Here is a 14,525-nt window from a genome sequence, read left to right on the forward strand (position 1 = left end):
TCCTTGAAAAAACAATATATAGTTTATATGGGTACACTATTCACAGTAAAAGAGAATCATCGCTGAACCGACATAGCGCAAAAATGGCAAAATTTCTCCGGGATTGAAGGGGTTAATAACTAGAATTCATTTCAAAGCAGTAAAAACATAACACTGTTGATTGCTAAATTCTTCCAGTATGGCAATAGCAAACAAAAGCATTTTTTTAACCGAAGAGAAATTATTTTTCTACCTAAAATATAGACTTTTGGAGAAAATACAAATTGCATGATTAATTCAAACTCACAAGTACCCAACTTGACTCCTGGGGCACAATTAAGTATAATTTCAAAAAATGCAATCACTAATTGTTCAGATGTATTTAGCAAGCAGATCTCGCAATCACATCACACTGTGCACTGTTTCCATGTCCTAACCACTGTGCATCTAGTAAAACCAATAGAGAACCTCTTATGGATATAGGTTGTTATCACAGAATAAGTTAAATAAAGGGACACTTCATCCATCGTATACATTTTAATGTGTGGTCCTTTTTGCAAAAGCATGAAAGCATTCTGCAGAATCCCACCAAATCAAATTCACCTCTTTCCTCGCTATGATGTATTGCTGAAGGTTTAATAGTTATATTGTAACAATTTTTGATTTATTTTATTAAGGATGTATTGTTATTACATGGAGCTTAATGGACACACACACCCAGCATCATGCTATGGGACTGAATTCCTCCCAAAGTTGGACCAATTTGGATGAATAGATCTCTAGTTATGGTTTCTCATTTATTACCGTATTTTTCGCTCTATAAGACGCACCTGCTGATAAGACGCACCTAGATTTTAGAGGAGAAAAAAAAGGAAAAAATATTTTGAGCTAAAAAATGGGCTATAAAAAAAGGACATCATCCTCCCGTCATGCCTGCACAGAAAAAAGCTGGTCAGACATGATGGGAAGTGTAGTTGGACTACAAGCGCCGTACTGCGCATGCGCCGGCGCCATACGTGACACGGCGCTTGCGTCAAATCCCCCCGTCCTCTCCATCCAGTCCGCCCTTAGCCGTCGCAACGGACCAGAGAAGAGGAGAGGCGGCGACAGAGGCGGCGGTCTCCAGATGAAGACCTCCCCTGGACGGCGAAGCGAGACAGAGACTGTCCGGGACACTTTTGGTGAGTACCGTATTGGCTCGGATATAGGCCGCCCCCGTATATAGGCCGCACCCTAAAAGTTTGGTGCTTTTTTAAAGAAAAAGTTTTTTTCTTTAAAAAAGCACCAAAAAACATACTGCCACTCTGCCCCCCCCCGCCCCCCGAGATACGCTGCCACTGTCCTCCCTCCCCGAGATACGCTGCCACTGTCCTCCCTCCCCGAGATACGCTGCCACTGTCCTCCCTCCCCGAGATATGCTACCACTGTCCTCCCTCCCCGAGATACGCTGCCACTGTCCCCCTCTGCCCCCCCCTCCCCAACTTACCGGAGCAGACTCCCGGGTGTCTTGCGGGGCCGGCGGGGGACATCTACGCAATACAACTTCCGGTGCGGCACATCCGGCACCGGAAGTTGTATTGCGTAGACGTCCCCCGCCGACCCCGCAAGACACCCGGGAGTCTGCTCCGGTAAGTCCGCGGGGGGTGCAGAGGTAAAACGCATCCGCACAATGCGCTTAGACAACCTCCCGTGCCGGCACCCCCCCCCGTGGGAAGTGCTGGCAGGGGAGGCTGTCTGAGCGTATCGGGGAGTAGGATGCAGGTCCCCTGCACCGCTGCGGGGGATCTGTATCCTAACCCCGCTGCCTGCCCGGCGCCCGGGACTGCATGTCCCGGGCGTCGGGCGCTAGACCCCGAATATAGGCCGCACCCCCACTTTAAAGTCTTAAAGTGGGGGAAAAAAGTGCGGCCTATATTTGAGCCAATACGGTATATCATTGCCCCCCCCCCTCCCTGCCTGCATCTTCGCTCCATAAGACGCGGCTGATTTTTCATCTTACTTTGGGAGGAAAAAAACTGCGTCTTATGGAGCGAAAAATACGGTATATACATATTAAGTACACATGGATCAGATATCCCATTCACAGAAGAGAACCAAATTAAATCAAACATTTTATTCAACATCACATAAGTAGCGCTAGGCGCTGTAACTAGCACACTCTCCTCCACTTTGCGGTAAAAGTGTCCCCATCATCTCCATCCCTGGACCGCTTCACAGGAGTCGTGCCTTCTCCAAAATATTTTCCCTTCTTCCCTTTTGGTGTCAAACTGTCATCCTCTTCACCTTCCAACTGCCGCTTTATAGCTTTCCTGCTTTCCTCACAGATTTCAATCTTTCTTTTTTTGGTAACAGCAAGGCCATCATCTTCTCCTTGCCAGGATTGTTTCAGTGCTCTCCTGTAATAATGTTCAGCATCCACCATTTCCACATCAGTTGGAAGAAGATCAAACACCCTCATTTTGCTGTTACCTACTCCTTTTGTCAAAATTAAATTCTTTGAATCCAAATCTCTAAGAGCAGGAGCATCAAATGACATTTCACTAGAGAAATACCTAGTTTATGTGGTGACCACGATGACATAGGATTGTGACATCACAGTGATTTAGAGCAATAGCCCATGTTTTATGCTTCCACATACATAGACATTTACAATATATATATATATATATCTATATATATATATATATATATTAGGTTAGTGAAAACCAGTTTATCATTTTAATCCCTCTTTTCTCTCTTGGTATATTGTTCCTTAAATCCTGGAGATGTTTGCCATTTTACCATATTTGTGCTCAGCTGTAATTCCTGTTTTAAATGCATGTAGATTGCATCTAGTTAGCAGGTTTTTTCATTAGCTTTTGTAGATGAGTAAAAGATTTTGTTTTTAAAAAAAATCTTTCATTTATTTTCATAGTAAAGTAGATATGATCAAAACAATGTTACCTAGTGAAAGCCCTTCTTGCCCTAAAAAGCAAAATATATCATTTGTGTGGTTTAGTAGACATGTGCACAGCAAGACAAATGGATTTGGACGTAATTTTCCGTTTTGCCTCATTCGTTTTTAGACTATGAATCTCTTTATCCAAGAGTATGGTTTAAATTCTAAGGCTTTTTGGATTTTGCAACAAAACTCAGGGGCGTTTCCAAAGGGGAGATCCCTGCCACATTCTACACTCACCTTTTACTTACAGAAGCAGCATCTCAAGTTTAAGTAGAGTTATTTCATGTATGCAGTTCACAGTTGTTGAAAAAGTGATTCAGTATGTAGGTTACTCAAAGTATATATTTTCATTTGTTGAATCAAATAATTAAGGTTGCTTCTGATCAGTGGCGACTCTAGAAACAATATATAGGGAGGGGCACACAAGATACCACAGTCAAACTGGGGGGGCATTAATAATTTCCAACAGTAATGTGCTATGGAATTATACTTTTGTTATTGGGCTAAAATAATACTTGATCATTCAACATGGGAAGCCTGAAGCCACAATTGAGTGCGACTAATCCTTGAAATAAATATTATAACACAATAAATAACTTTTCCACTAAATGATTTCAGGGCCTTGAACGTTTTGTCCCCTGAAGTCACTACAACTTCAGGAGGGCATTTTATCTCTGGATAAATATAAATTAAATAATTCCTACTGTAAGTTAAGTTCCAGGAAACAGATGACCAAACACACACACCAACACAGGCTCTGTCACACCGACACCCAGACACACACACCAGGAAAGGCTCTGCCACACCGACAACCAAACACACACACCAGGACAGGCTCTGCCACACTGACAACCAAACACACACCCTAGGACAGGCTCTGCCACACTGACAACTGAACACACACACAAGGACAGGCTCTGCCACACAGACACACCAGGACAAGCTCTGTCACACCGACACCCAGACACACACACCAGGACAGGCTCTGCCACACTGACAACTGAACACACACACCAGGATAGGCTCTGTCACACCGACACCCAGACACACACACAAGGACAGGCTCTGTGACACAGACACACACACCAGGACAGGCTCTGCCACACCGACAACCAAACACACACACACACCAGGACAGGCTCTGCCACACAGACACACACACAACAGGACAGGCTCTGTCACACCGACACCCAGACACACACCAGGACAGGCTCTGCCACACTGACAACTGAACACACACACCAGGACAGGTTCTGTCACACCGACACCCAGACACACACACCAGGACAGGCCCTGTGACACAGACACACACACCAGGACAGGCTCTGTCACACCGACACCCAGGCACACACACCAGGACAGGCTCTGTCACACCGACACCCAGACACACACACCAGGACAGGCTCTGTCACACCGACACCCAGACACACACACCAGGACAGGCTCTGCCACACCGACACCCACACACACACACCAGGACTGAAATTCACTTGTGATCTCAAATAAACAGAATCAGACATACAAATCCTGTATTTGCAGGTATACAATAGTATATGAAACGTAGCATTGCAGGTATAGATCAAATAAATACATGGAAACAGCATTGCAGGTATTAATCAACTGAATAAGACATATTAACCCTGTATTTGCAGGTATACATAAATAATGTATGGAAACATAGCATAGCAGATATGGATCTACAGAATAACACACACAACCCCAGCTTTGCAGGTATAGATCAATTGGAATTCACAAAAAAACATGTCATTAAAAGGTATATTTAAAACCCCCTAAATTACACGCATAGATCACAGGTTGCATACCCCAAAGCCAGCCCTGGCATCCACACTGCAATCACACTCCTATCATACCCAGGCAACAAGTAAATGCTGGTACCTAGGCATGATGGGACTGTGCTTGCTGTGGTTGCTGTTAGCAATCACACTCCTATCATGCCAAGTCAGCCAGTACATGCTGGTACAGGGTGGCTGTAAGTGATGTGCAGACCCCATACTGCTGGCAGCATCAATGCACAAGGGGGGCAGCTAGCTAGGTTTCAGCATGTACTGGCTGACTTGGCATGATAGGAGTGTGATTGCTAACAGCAATCACAGTCCCATCATGCCTAGGTTCCAGCATTTACTGGTCGGATGTGTAAGTTCTGGAACCTAGGCATGATGGGACTTTGATTGCTGTTAGCAATCACACTCCTATCATGCCAAGTCAGCCAGTACATGCTCGAGGTGCGGCCCGCGTAAGATCGGTTGCACTGGCTGGCGATCTTACGCGGGCCGCACCTCGAGGTCTCGCGGGCCGCATGTTGGATGCCCCTGCCTTATTACTTTCTAACCCCCTCTCCCTCCCTTATCACTTTCTAACCCCCTCTCCCTCCCTTATCACTTTCTAACCCCCTCTCCCTCCCTTATCACTTTCTAACCCCTCTCCCTACTCACTATCTACCCTCCCCCTTTGTAGTTCTCTCACCTTTAGGTCCAGCGACGGGAGCACGAGGCTTCTGTCTTCGTTCTCTGCTGCGGTGACCGCTGCTTCACTGCTGAGCGCCGAAATATGACGTCATATTTCGCCGCTCAGGATGAAATGCCGGCACCGCGACAGAGGTAGAGGCCTCGTGGAGGAGAATGGGGGGCGCCAGCGGTTGCTAGGCGCCCCTCTCTCTCCTCCGCATAAAAAAAAAAAAAAAAAAGACGGGATTTAAAGTCGCATTGCGACTTTTTTCCAAATTCGGCAGGGGGGCAACAGAGGGGGCAAGGATTGCCCCCCTGTAGCGACACCACTGCTTCTGATCTATTGTAATTTAACCTTCACTCTGTCTTAATCCTATATGTGTTCCCCTCAGCAACTCTCTCTTATCAACAGTCTCTCTCAACTAAAAAATAACTGGCAACATTCTTTTAACGGACTCTACATGAGCCCTGCTTGAGCCATGTGCCCAGCCTTATCTTGTAGTATTAGCATTAGAACTCTTTTAGTTCTTTCACCAACATTACACTGTATACGTTCTCAAATCTCACACTAAGCACATGTAACAGTTTGCCTGTAAATGGTGATCTCTCATACAGCCAGATAGTTATATTATGACAATTGTATCACTAATACAAATGTTAACTTCTGCTTAATTTACTAACATTAACCCCCCCCTAGATAAATGCTGACGAGGAGATGCATTCAGCCGAATGCATCTCCCTGCACAGCACTGGCTCTGATGAACGCTGCATGGCAAGAATAAGTTTAAGACTTTGTAGCATAGCTGTAGCGTAGCTGTGCCTGGTAAGTATTTTATTTGTAGTATATTTTTTGTAAGAACGCATATTAAAGTATTGAGAGGGGTTTAAGGTTACAAGAGCACTTTAGGGAGTACTTTAATATGCATTCTTCTGCAGTAAAGGGGTAAGGGCTGTCCCTTTAAAGCTAATGTCTTATACTCAGTAATGTGAGTATTGTTATGCTTCATGAAACTTGTACCACTGTAAATCGTTTGCATCTAGTTACATGCATCGCCTGATATAGCTCTAGAAAATAGCATAATTAGATTTTTGTGTCACAATAGTGGCATAAAAGTGAAAAGATGTAATTGCATCAGAAGCCAATGAAAGTGGATGTGGTATAGTAATATATGTGTTTTGTAAGTCCTGTCTCAGTGGCATATAATTTGTTTTAATATCATGTGTGTCCTTCTAAATTCTACCATCAATGTATTGACATTAAAGGGATAAATTGATACTAATACACTTTGCGTGCATAACGTGTTGAATTTCTTTAGACATGCCTTTAGATGTATTTTCGTTTTTTTTTCTGTGGCTTGGAATATAACCATATATCCATTAAGGTCCCAGTAATATTCTGTACACCCCGTTGGTTAACTTAATAGAAGACAGATCCCAAACAATGCATTTTTAACCATCCTTAGCACAGATTCAGTCATTGAATTGCACATCATGCCACTGTATGTGTTAGATACCAGGATCTCAGAATCTTCTCGTAATATTATAATTGCCTCAAGATGTCACACAGTCTTAATATAATTTAATGCACAGCTCTACACCAATAAATATTTAAAGCTGTCAATGTCACATGTCGGGCCGCAAGCAGTTACAGCTTTAGAATATCTAAATGCATTTATTAAAACTTTTGTGTGTACATTTTGTTTGTCAATTGATGTCTTTGTTTTGGAGTTATTTCGTTTAAAAGTGCATCTAATAGAAGCTGTCCTGAATGTCTCCTCACTTCATACCTCATAAAAATGCATGAACCAATCAGAAACAATCAGCAACTTCAGAATATGTGAGAGATAACAATGAGGAGAAATAATCACATGCCTGAGTATATACACATTGCATACCTGTAAACATAATATTATTTCATGTATAGAACTGTAATATATAGCTACAGCATAATTTTAAGAGCACATTCTCAAAAGATTTATATTAAGGTATTATTTCAGCTTAAAAATAAGCTACATAAAATGCATGTGACATATATCCATATATTACAGTTTAATGGATCAAAATATAACTCCTAGAAACCTATTTAATAGAAAAGCAATTTACAGATACTGGCTTTATGGGAACTTTTCTCTATAGGTTAACTCATAAATATATTTAAAAAGTAATTTATTGTCTGAAATCAGCAATCCATATAATATCTTTAAAAAAAAAAAAAGAAAAGCTAAAGAATAAAATAACCATTTGTGCGATTCCCTCAAGGTCAGTCGATAGGGAAGGCCTAATGGAACCAAATCTATAAGACTTTCTCTCATAAGAGTTTAATCCATACCTTATTGCTTTGCGAGATAATAAATTGCATTTGGGAGAAAATACTATCTTCTTGACCACTGAATGACCTGTAGCTGCTATTTAACAACAATCCCCATATGTGTATAAAGTTGAATGTTTTCTTTTAATTACACATAAACTATATTTGAATTTACAAGGTATTCATTTGTAGAATATAGTCAATATAATTTTAACATCAGTCAGAGGTGTGCACATAATCCAAAAATGCCAATTCCTCCTTTGATACATAACGCTACCCATTAACCAGTTGTTTTTTTATTACTTTAATGCTAAACAATTAGGGATAGATATTAGAAATATTTCGAGGTAATCTAAAAGGAGTCATTAATCCACTACATAAACAGTGAGGTGGGGTTCTGACACATTTTTGGAACATTTAAGATAACATTTGAACATCTAATACAAGGCATTGATAGAAGTGATTTGTCTGTTAATGCTGAAATAAGATACACATCATTAGGGGTTACGTTTTCACACGTGGTAACCTAGAGTTAACCTACAGCTGACACATCTGAATCCAGGATTTTAAAATAAACTTGTCTATACTTTTTGAGTAATAAAGAGAATGATTGAGTGCCATCCACCATATCCATGCAATTTCCAACTAAAGCAATGAAATTAAAGTCGTGTTAACTTAAGTCAAAGTATAAAATGGTAGATAGCATACCAATTCACGGAGTGGCATATAGGGGTATAAGGCATTTCTGGAGGGAGAGTGGCGCATAGGGGGTCAAAAGGCATATCATGGGGCACAGTGGTATATAGAGGGTTAAAAGGCAGATCATGGGGCAGAGTGGCATATAGGGGGTATAAGGCATTTCTGGGGGAGAGTGGCAAGCCTGGGGGCAGATGTGCATAACTATGGGGGCAGGTTGGAAAATAAAAGGAAATAAAAACAAAAAAAATATTTTTCTCAATCATAACTTTTATTAAAAAAAATTGTTTACACAGTTTACATGAATTAACATTTACTGGTAAAACTTTTTTCCTATAGGGTCGTCTTATATTCAGGTTTTTGTTTTTTTTTCCCTAAATTAATATTCAGATTTGGGGGGTCTCGTCTTATAATCAGGGTCGTCTTATAATCGAGCGAATACAGTACTTATTTCAACTTTAAATGCTCACCTTAAGTTCACCTGTCCAAAGAAGCATACAATCTTTCTTAAAGGGTTTTTTTCTGAAATATGACATAATTTAACAACAGCAGGTGACCGTTGTCGTTAAAACCATATCACCAGGCCTCCTGCTACCCTACCTTATCTATAAATATTTTTCACTAGAAAACATTGGTCTAAATCCAATGTTACAGATAAATCTATAACAAGTAATACAATCTTCATGTACATGATACATGATACATTTTATCTCTGTTAATGAATTTGAGTCAGTGTTTCTCTTCTTTATCCCCCTTTTCAGTGCAATCTATACAAGCCCATTGTCATCAACTATTAAATATACTATGAACCCTTTATATGATAACTATAGATGGAATCCTGTTACATGTTTATTTCAATTCTTAACAAATGCCATGCTCTTTATCCTATAAATACATAAACATAAGATATCTGGATAACTTGCAATATACAAAATTATAAAACACCAACAATTATGCTTAAAAATCATCAGAATTCTTCAATATTTCAAAGAAAAGATTGGACCTGAACATGTGTGGTTATGATGCTTTTGAACATACTTTTACACTTTATAATTCCATCAAAAATGGTTTAATGGCTGGAGAATGTTAATATAATGCACACACAGTGAAACTTTAATAAATTAATTTAAAATCTAATTATAGCTTTCCTTAATGTCTTATCAAGTAATGAAGTTTAATTTAGGAAAGCACATATCACCTATTAAACATTGAATGAGTTTCTGGTTGATCTATGACTGTCATATTAAAAATCATGAGAAATAGGTAATATGATTTTAAATAGGAATCAGAAATATGACTGTATATCTTTGATTAAGACATTGTTAAATATGTGAAACATTTAAAGTGTTCATAAATCCACTGTCATCCAGATATAGAAAATAACCAGGTAAGAAGCTCATATTAATCTATAAAATAGAATTTTAATCATTAGTCTTACATTCATACATTCATTCTGGAATCAGGCACGTGTTCATAGATTACTCATGGGGTTTATGTACTCAAGAAAGAGATGTGGGTGAGAAGGAACCTTTTATCTCATTGATATAACTGTGCTTTATGAAGGAGCAACCTGAAGACCTGTGCCTGGGAATGCTCACTGCATTGGACCAGCCCTGGTTTATTATATGGGGCTGACATTACTCATTTTTTTTGGAAAAACTTGGTGGAGCTGGAATGTCGTAAGGCATACAGTAGTTACTACAGTGAAATGAGTGATGAGCTTTAACTCAATGCTTAAACATTGAAACATAGAATTTGATGGCAGATAAGAAATGCTTGGCCCAATGTAGTTTGTCCAAACTTTCTGACGTGAAGACTCAGACCTTAATCAACTCTTGGTCTTGTCTTAGATTCAGGATAGCTTTATGCCTATCCCATGCATGTTTGAATCCATTCACTGTATTAGCTGCTACCACTTCTAATGGGAGGCTTTTCCATTATCTACCACCCTCTATGTAAAATAAAACTTCCTTAAATTACATTACATCGAAACCTCTGACCCTCTAGTTTATTTTTTTGCCTTGGTAAACAAAACCCTATAAGTGCATGTGCTTTCTAGTAGTACACTACAAGGAAAAATATGATTTCTTCCATTTTTGCTATTTAATATTCTCGTTATAGACTTACCATGGCGCTAGAGACATTTCAACATTTAAACTGAGAAATGATCTGTATAAGTATACTTTAAGGGAAATACTACATCTACTGTCATTAAAACTATGCTGCTCATTACAAATTTACAAAAAAAAAATTGTTTACTTACAATATTAATTCTCATTTTGGTAAATACAATTGTAATTTTCCTAAGTGTAAAACGTTCTATAACTGAAATCCTGCCTATTTTATTACATAAATATTAACAGCCCAGACATGAATTATCACAAGCATACAGATTAGTGTAGCGTTTTGTATAACTTTGATCATAACATTTTTTGCAGATTTTTACTGTACATTGACAGCTATAATGAATTACGTTGCTTTTGTTGGCCGTTTGGTGGGCTGGGCGGGAAATCTTACAATCTTAGATTTCTTCTAAAACACAATAACTTGCATTCTGTGATGCCACAGCAAGGATTATTTGAGATTTTGTCCTAATCTTTCTGCAGTCTAGATCAGAGATAAAAGCATTTCATCTATACATTTTTCTAGGGAATCGGCAAGCACAAAGTATAAGTTAAGTGTTATCCTGCATATATGTGACCAAGCAGCGACGTAATCAAGTATGCAACATATAATACTTACATATTTAAGACACTTAAAAACTTAGTGCATAACAGTGTATGTCCTGTATATACTTTAGTTTAATATCATGAATTCATATTAGACACGGCTGTATGTTATAACCAAGATTTTGCATTATTTAGAGTATATCAAAAGACATACAAAAAATGTAAGCTTAATGAAAAGTTAATAAAATATGTTGACTAATGAAATTAGTTAGAAAGGATATGTTAGAAAGGATTAAGCAAGGTTTGAGCTAATTTGCCTTTTAAACGATTGTGTCAGATAGCAGCTAATAGAATACAACTAGAAGTTAATTGCTCTGCCTGGAAAACGCTGCCATATAACACCATTCATCTTTTTCACTATTCTGATTTTAATTATTATACGTTTGCAGCTTGACTGATTGTTACATAAGCTGTTATTGCTAAACTTCATAATCCACATATTACTCCTCGTGTTATTCTTGATTGTGTATTGACCTTTTCTATTTAAATCAAAATTAAACAGTACTCTATTTTTACCGTCATCTGAATGCGTAAGGGTTATAAAATAGCAAACATAAATGAGGTCATAAAGATGATACTTATAGAACGTTCTAGTATTCTTAGTGACCGTGGCTATGTAAAATCTGCAACATGTCAAAAGACCTGATCAGTGCAAGTCAGACTCTTGAAGAAAGGAATTGAATGGCTTCTTAGGTATCAGCTGGGAACCCTTTGCAGTAAGCCCCAGCAAAAGGTCAAGGTGAGTAGATTTGACCGCAGAGGTCCTTGTTGACACTTTTTTATATTTGCAATGGAAAAAATACTTTCGTTTTAAAATCCATAATAATTCTACCAAGGCATCAACATAAATATCATCCTTCCACAGAGAGGGGATATAATGTAACCTGACTGTAAACCAGTGAATAGTATTCCATAGATATTATTACTATACATCATGCAGGTCTTGCATGCACAAAAGGTCGACTGGGGTTTCTCACTAAACCACAGTGACGTCTGACACTTGTAATGCCCTCCTGCAAACTCCACCGGGCTCTGGAGTTACTGAATAAACCTCTGAGGAAGGATGTCAATCTTTGTAAAAGTTCCCCTCGACACGTCTATGGTCTATCCACACAGAAGAGCACTGGTTTTGACGTATATTGCTAATCTCGGAAAACAAACATTGTACTTCCCCTTTAAATGTGCTGCTTCATATTTAGCAGTATTCCCAAACCAACGTTGATATTTATTCAGATGGCAACCTTTTATAGTTCACATAATTCAAGTTCATAAAGCAACGTTGGTAATGGGGAATTTTGTTTGTTACCAACTAAACAGTCACATGCTACAAAAGGTACATCAACCTGCTGTTGTTCATTTTACATCATTAGGTAACTTCAGAAAATCAATAGCAGATTCCGTTTAGCAACTTCTTTATTAACTTGTAGAAAGTTGTAGTCTGTAAAGAAAAAGTTTGTAGAAGAAAGTTAAAGCATTTGATTCAGGTCCATAACTAGTTTTACAGAATATAAGAATTTATTCTGTTTACATAACCCTTGTAATGCCCACCTATGCAGGTAAGTTAGTATGATATACACTTTTCATGATAAACAAAGATGCATTTTGGATGCAATTCCATAAAATACACATAACACCAAGTTGGATTAAGAATTGACTGCAGCATTTATTTAAGTGCAGCAAAATTTTTATTAAAGAATAGTTTTAATTCATACAAATATTATACAATCTAACATATAACCATAGCTTATAACCATAAAACAAAGCATCTAATACTTATAAACAGGGGTGTACCTAGGGTATTTGGCACCTCGGGCAGATCCTGTATGTGGCACCCCCCACACAAAAAGATTAATGTTGGCAAGAATATTTATTTCAGAAATTTGTAAACTGTATGTCAACTGGAAAAACACTAGAAAATTGAAAAAATAAACTATTAACTTATAAATAAATTAAATAAGTTTAAATAAATCTCTATATACCAAGCCAGACATTGACATGGTATGCCTCTGCCCCTGAAACAGCCTGCCTGTGCCACCACTTCCCCTTTAGCAGCCTGCCTGTGCCACCGCTGCCCCTAAAACAGTCTGCTTGTGCCGCCTCTATCCCTGAAACAGCCTGCCTGTGCCACCTCTGCCCCTTTAGCAGCCTGTCTGTGCCACCTCTGCCCCTGAAACAGTCTGCCTGTGCCACCTCCCTAAATCTTCACTCACTCATTAATTCACTCATTCACTCTTCCGCACCCCCCTTAACTCTCTTGCAGATTTCACTGGTGCAGGGCTGGCCGAGCATCACTGGGGAAGTGCAAACGTCTTTGTGGCCTGATGGCCGCTTAAGGCAGGCCTGGACACTTTGTGAGGAAACTCTTTTCCCACTCAGGGGAAGCAGGAACCTGGGCAGGAAAAGCGTTTTCTCACACAGTGTACGAGCTTCGAAGTGGTAAGCTACGGACCTGCGTTAGAGGGCCGTCAGGCCACGGGGCACCCCCCTGGCGAGTGGTAAACAAGAAACAGGAGCAGATGTTAAGTGGAAGTATGAACAGTTGTTGGCTGATTGGACTGTGGAGGATCACTAGAAAAACAGGATGTTTAAGAGAAACAATAACCGTAAGCATCATTATTGTAGCTGACTTGGTAAATAATCAGGTGTGAAAGTAAGAACATGAGCTCAAACCCAGCCAGACTCAGCAAATGATGTGCATGTCATGCTACAGCGGGGATGAGGTCCTGGTCTCTCAATCCATCTATTAACTTTGTAACAAATATTGTATTGTTATTTAAAATGCATGTTGGACAGGGCCAGACTGGCCTACCCGTATACCATCAGAATTTTTGAGGCCAGCTATCAAATTATATATTTGCCTGCACTGCAGCCGCCAATGAAGCTGCAGGAGCAAAAAAGATGCCCCTGTAGCTGCATTGGCTGTTTGGTGGCAACAATGGCAAAGACAATTTGTTTGTGGCCGCTGAAAAGATGTTTTGGAACAAAGTGTCACATACAAGCTGTTTGGGGACAAAGAATGCATAGACAAGCTGTTTGGGGGCAAAGGTAGCACTGTGAGACATGTTTCTTGTGAAGTCAGGGAGTGGGACGATTTTCACACCGTGGCCCTGTGTGAAGTTAGCAAATCATGGCCGCACCAATTTAGATGCAGCAACATGGAGTCCATTGAAAATGAACTCCAACATGAAAATAGAGTTGAAGTAGACCTTATTTTTATTATTTGGTGTTTTATATAGTGCCATCATATTCTGTAGCGCTGTACAACAGGTAGACAGGGCATGACACATAGTATATAACATAACAATTTGACTTACAGAAACAGACAAACTTATAATCTAGACCTTTAAGCGAATTACATATTAAATGCACTCTAAAAAGCACATGAAAGGTACTGAGGAAGCACCAAT

Source organism: Sceloporus occidentalis, unplaced genomic scaffold, assembly GCF_023333645.1.
Source record: "Sceloporus occidentalis isolate IW3139 unplaced genomic scaffold, rSceOcc1.0.p SCAF_81, whole genome shotgun sequence".
Taxonomy (NCBI): domain Eukaryota; kingdom Metazoa; phylum Chordata; class Lepidosauria; order Squamata; family Phrynosomatidae; genus Sceloporus; species Sceloporus occidentalis.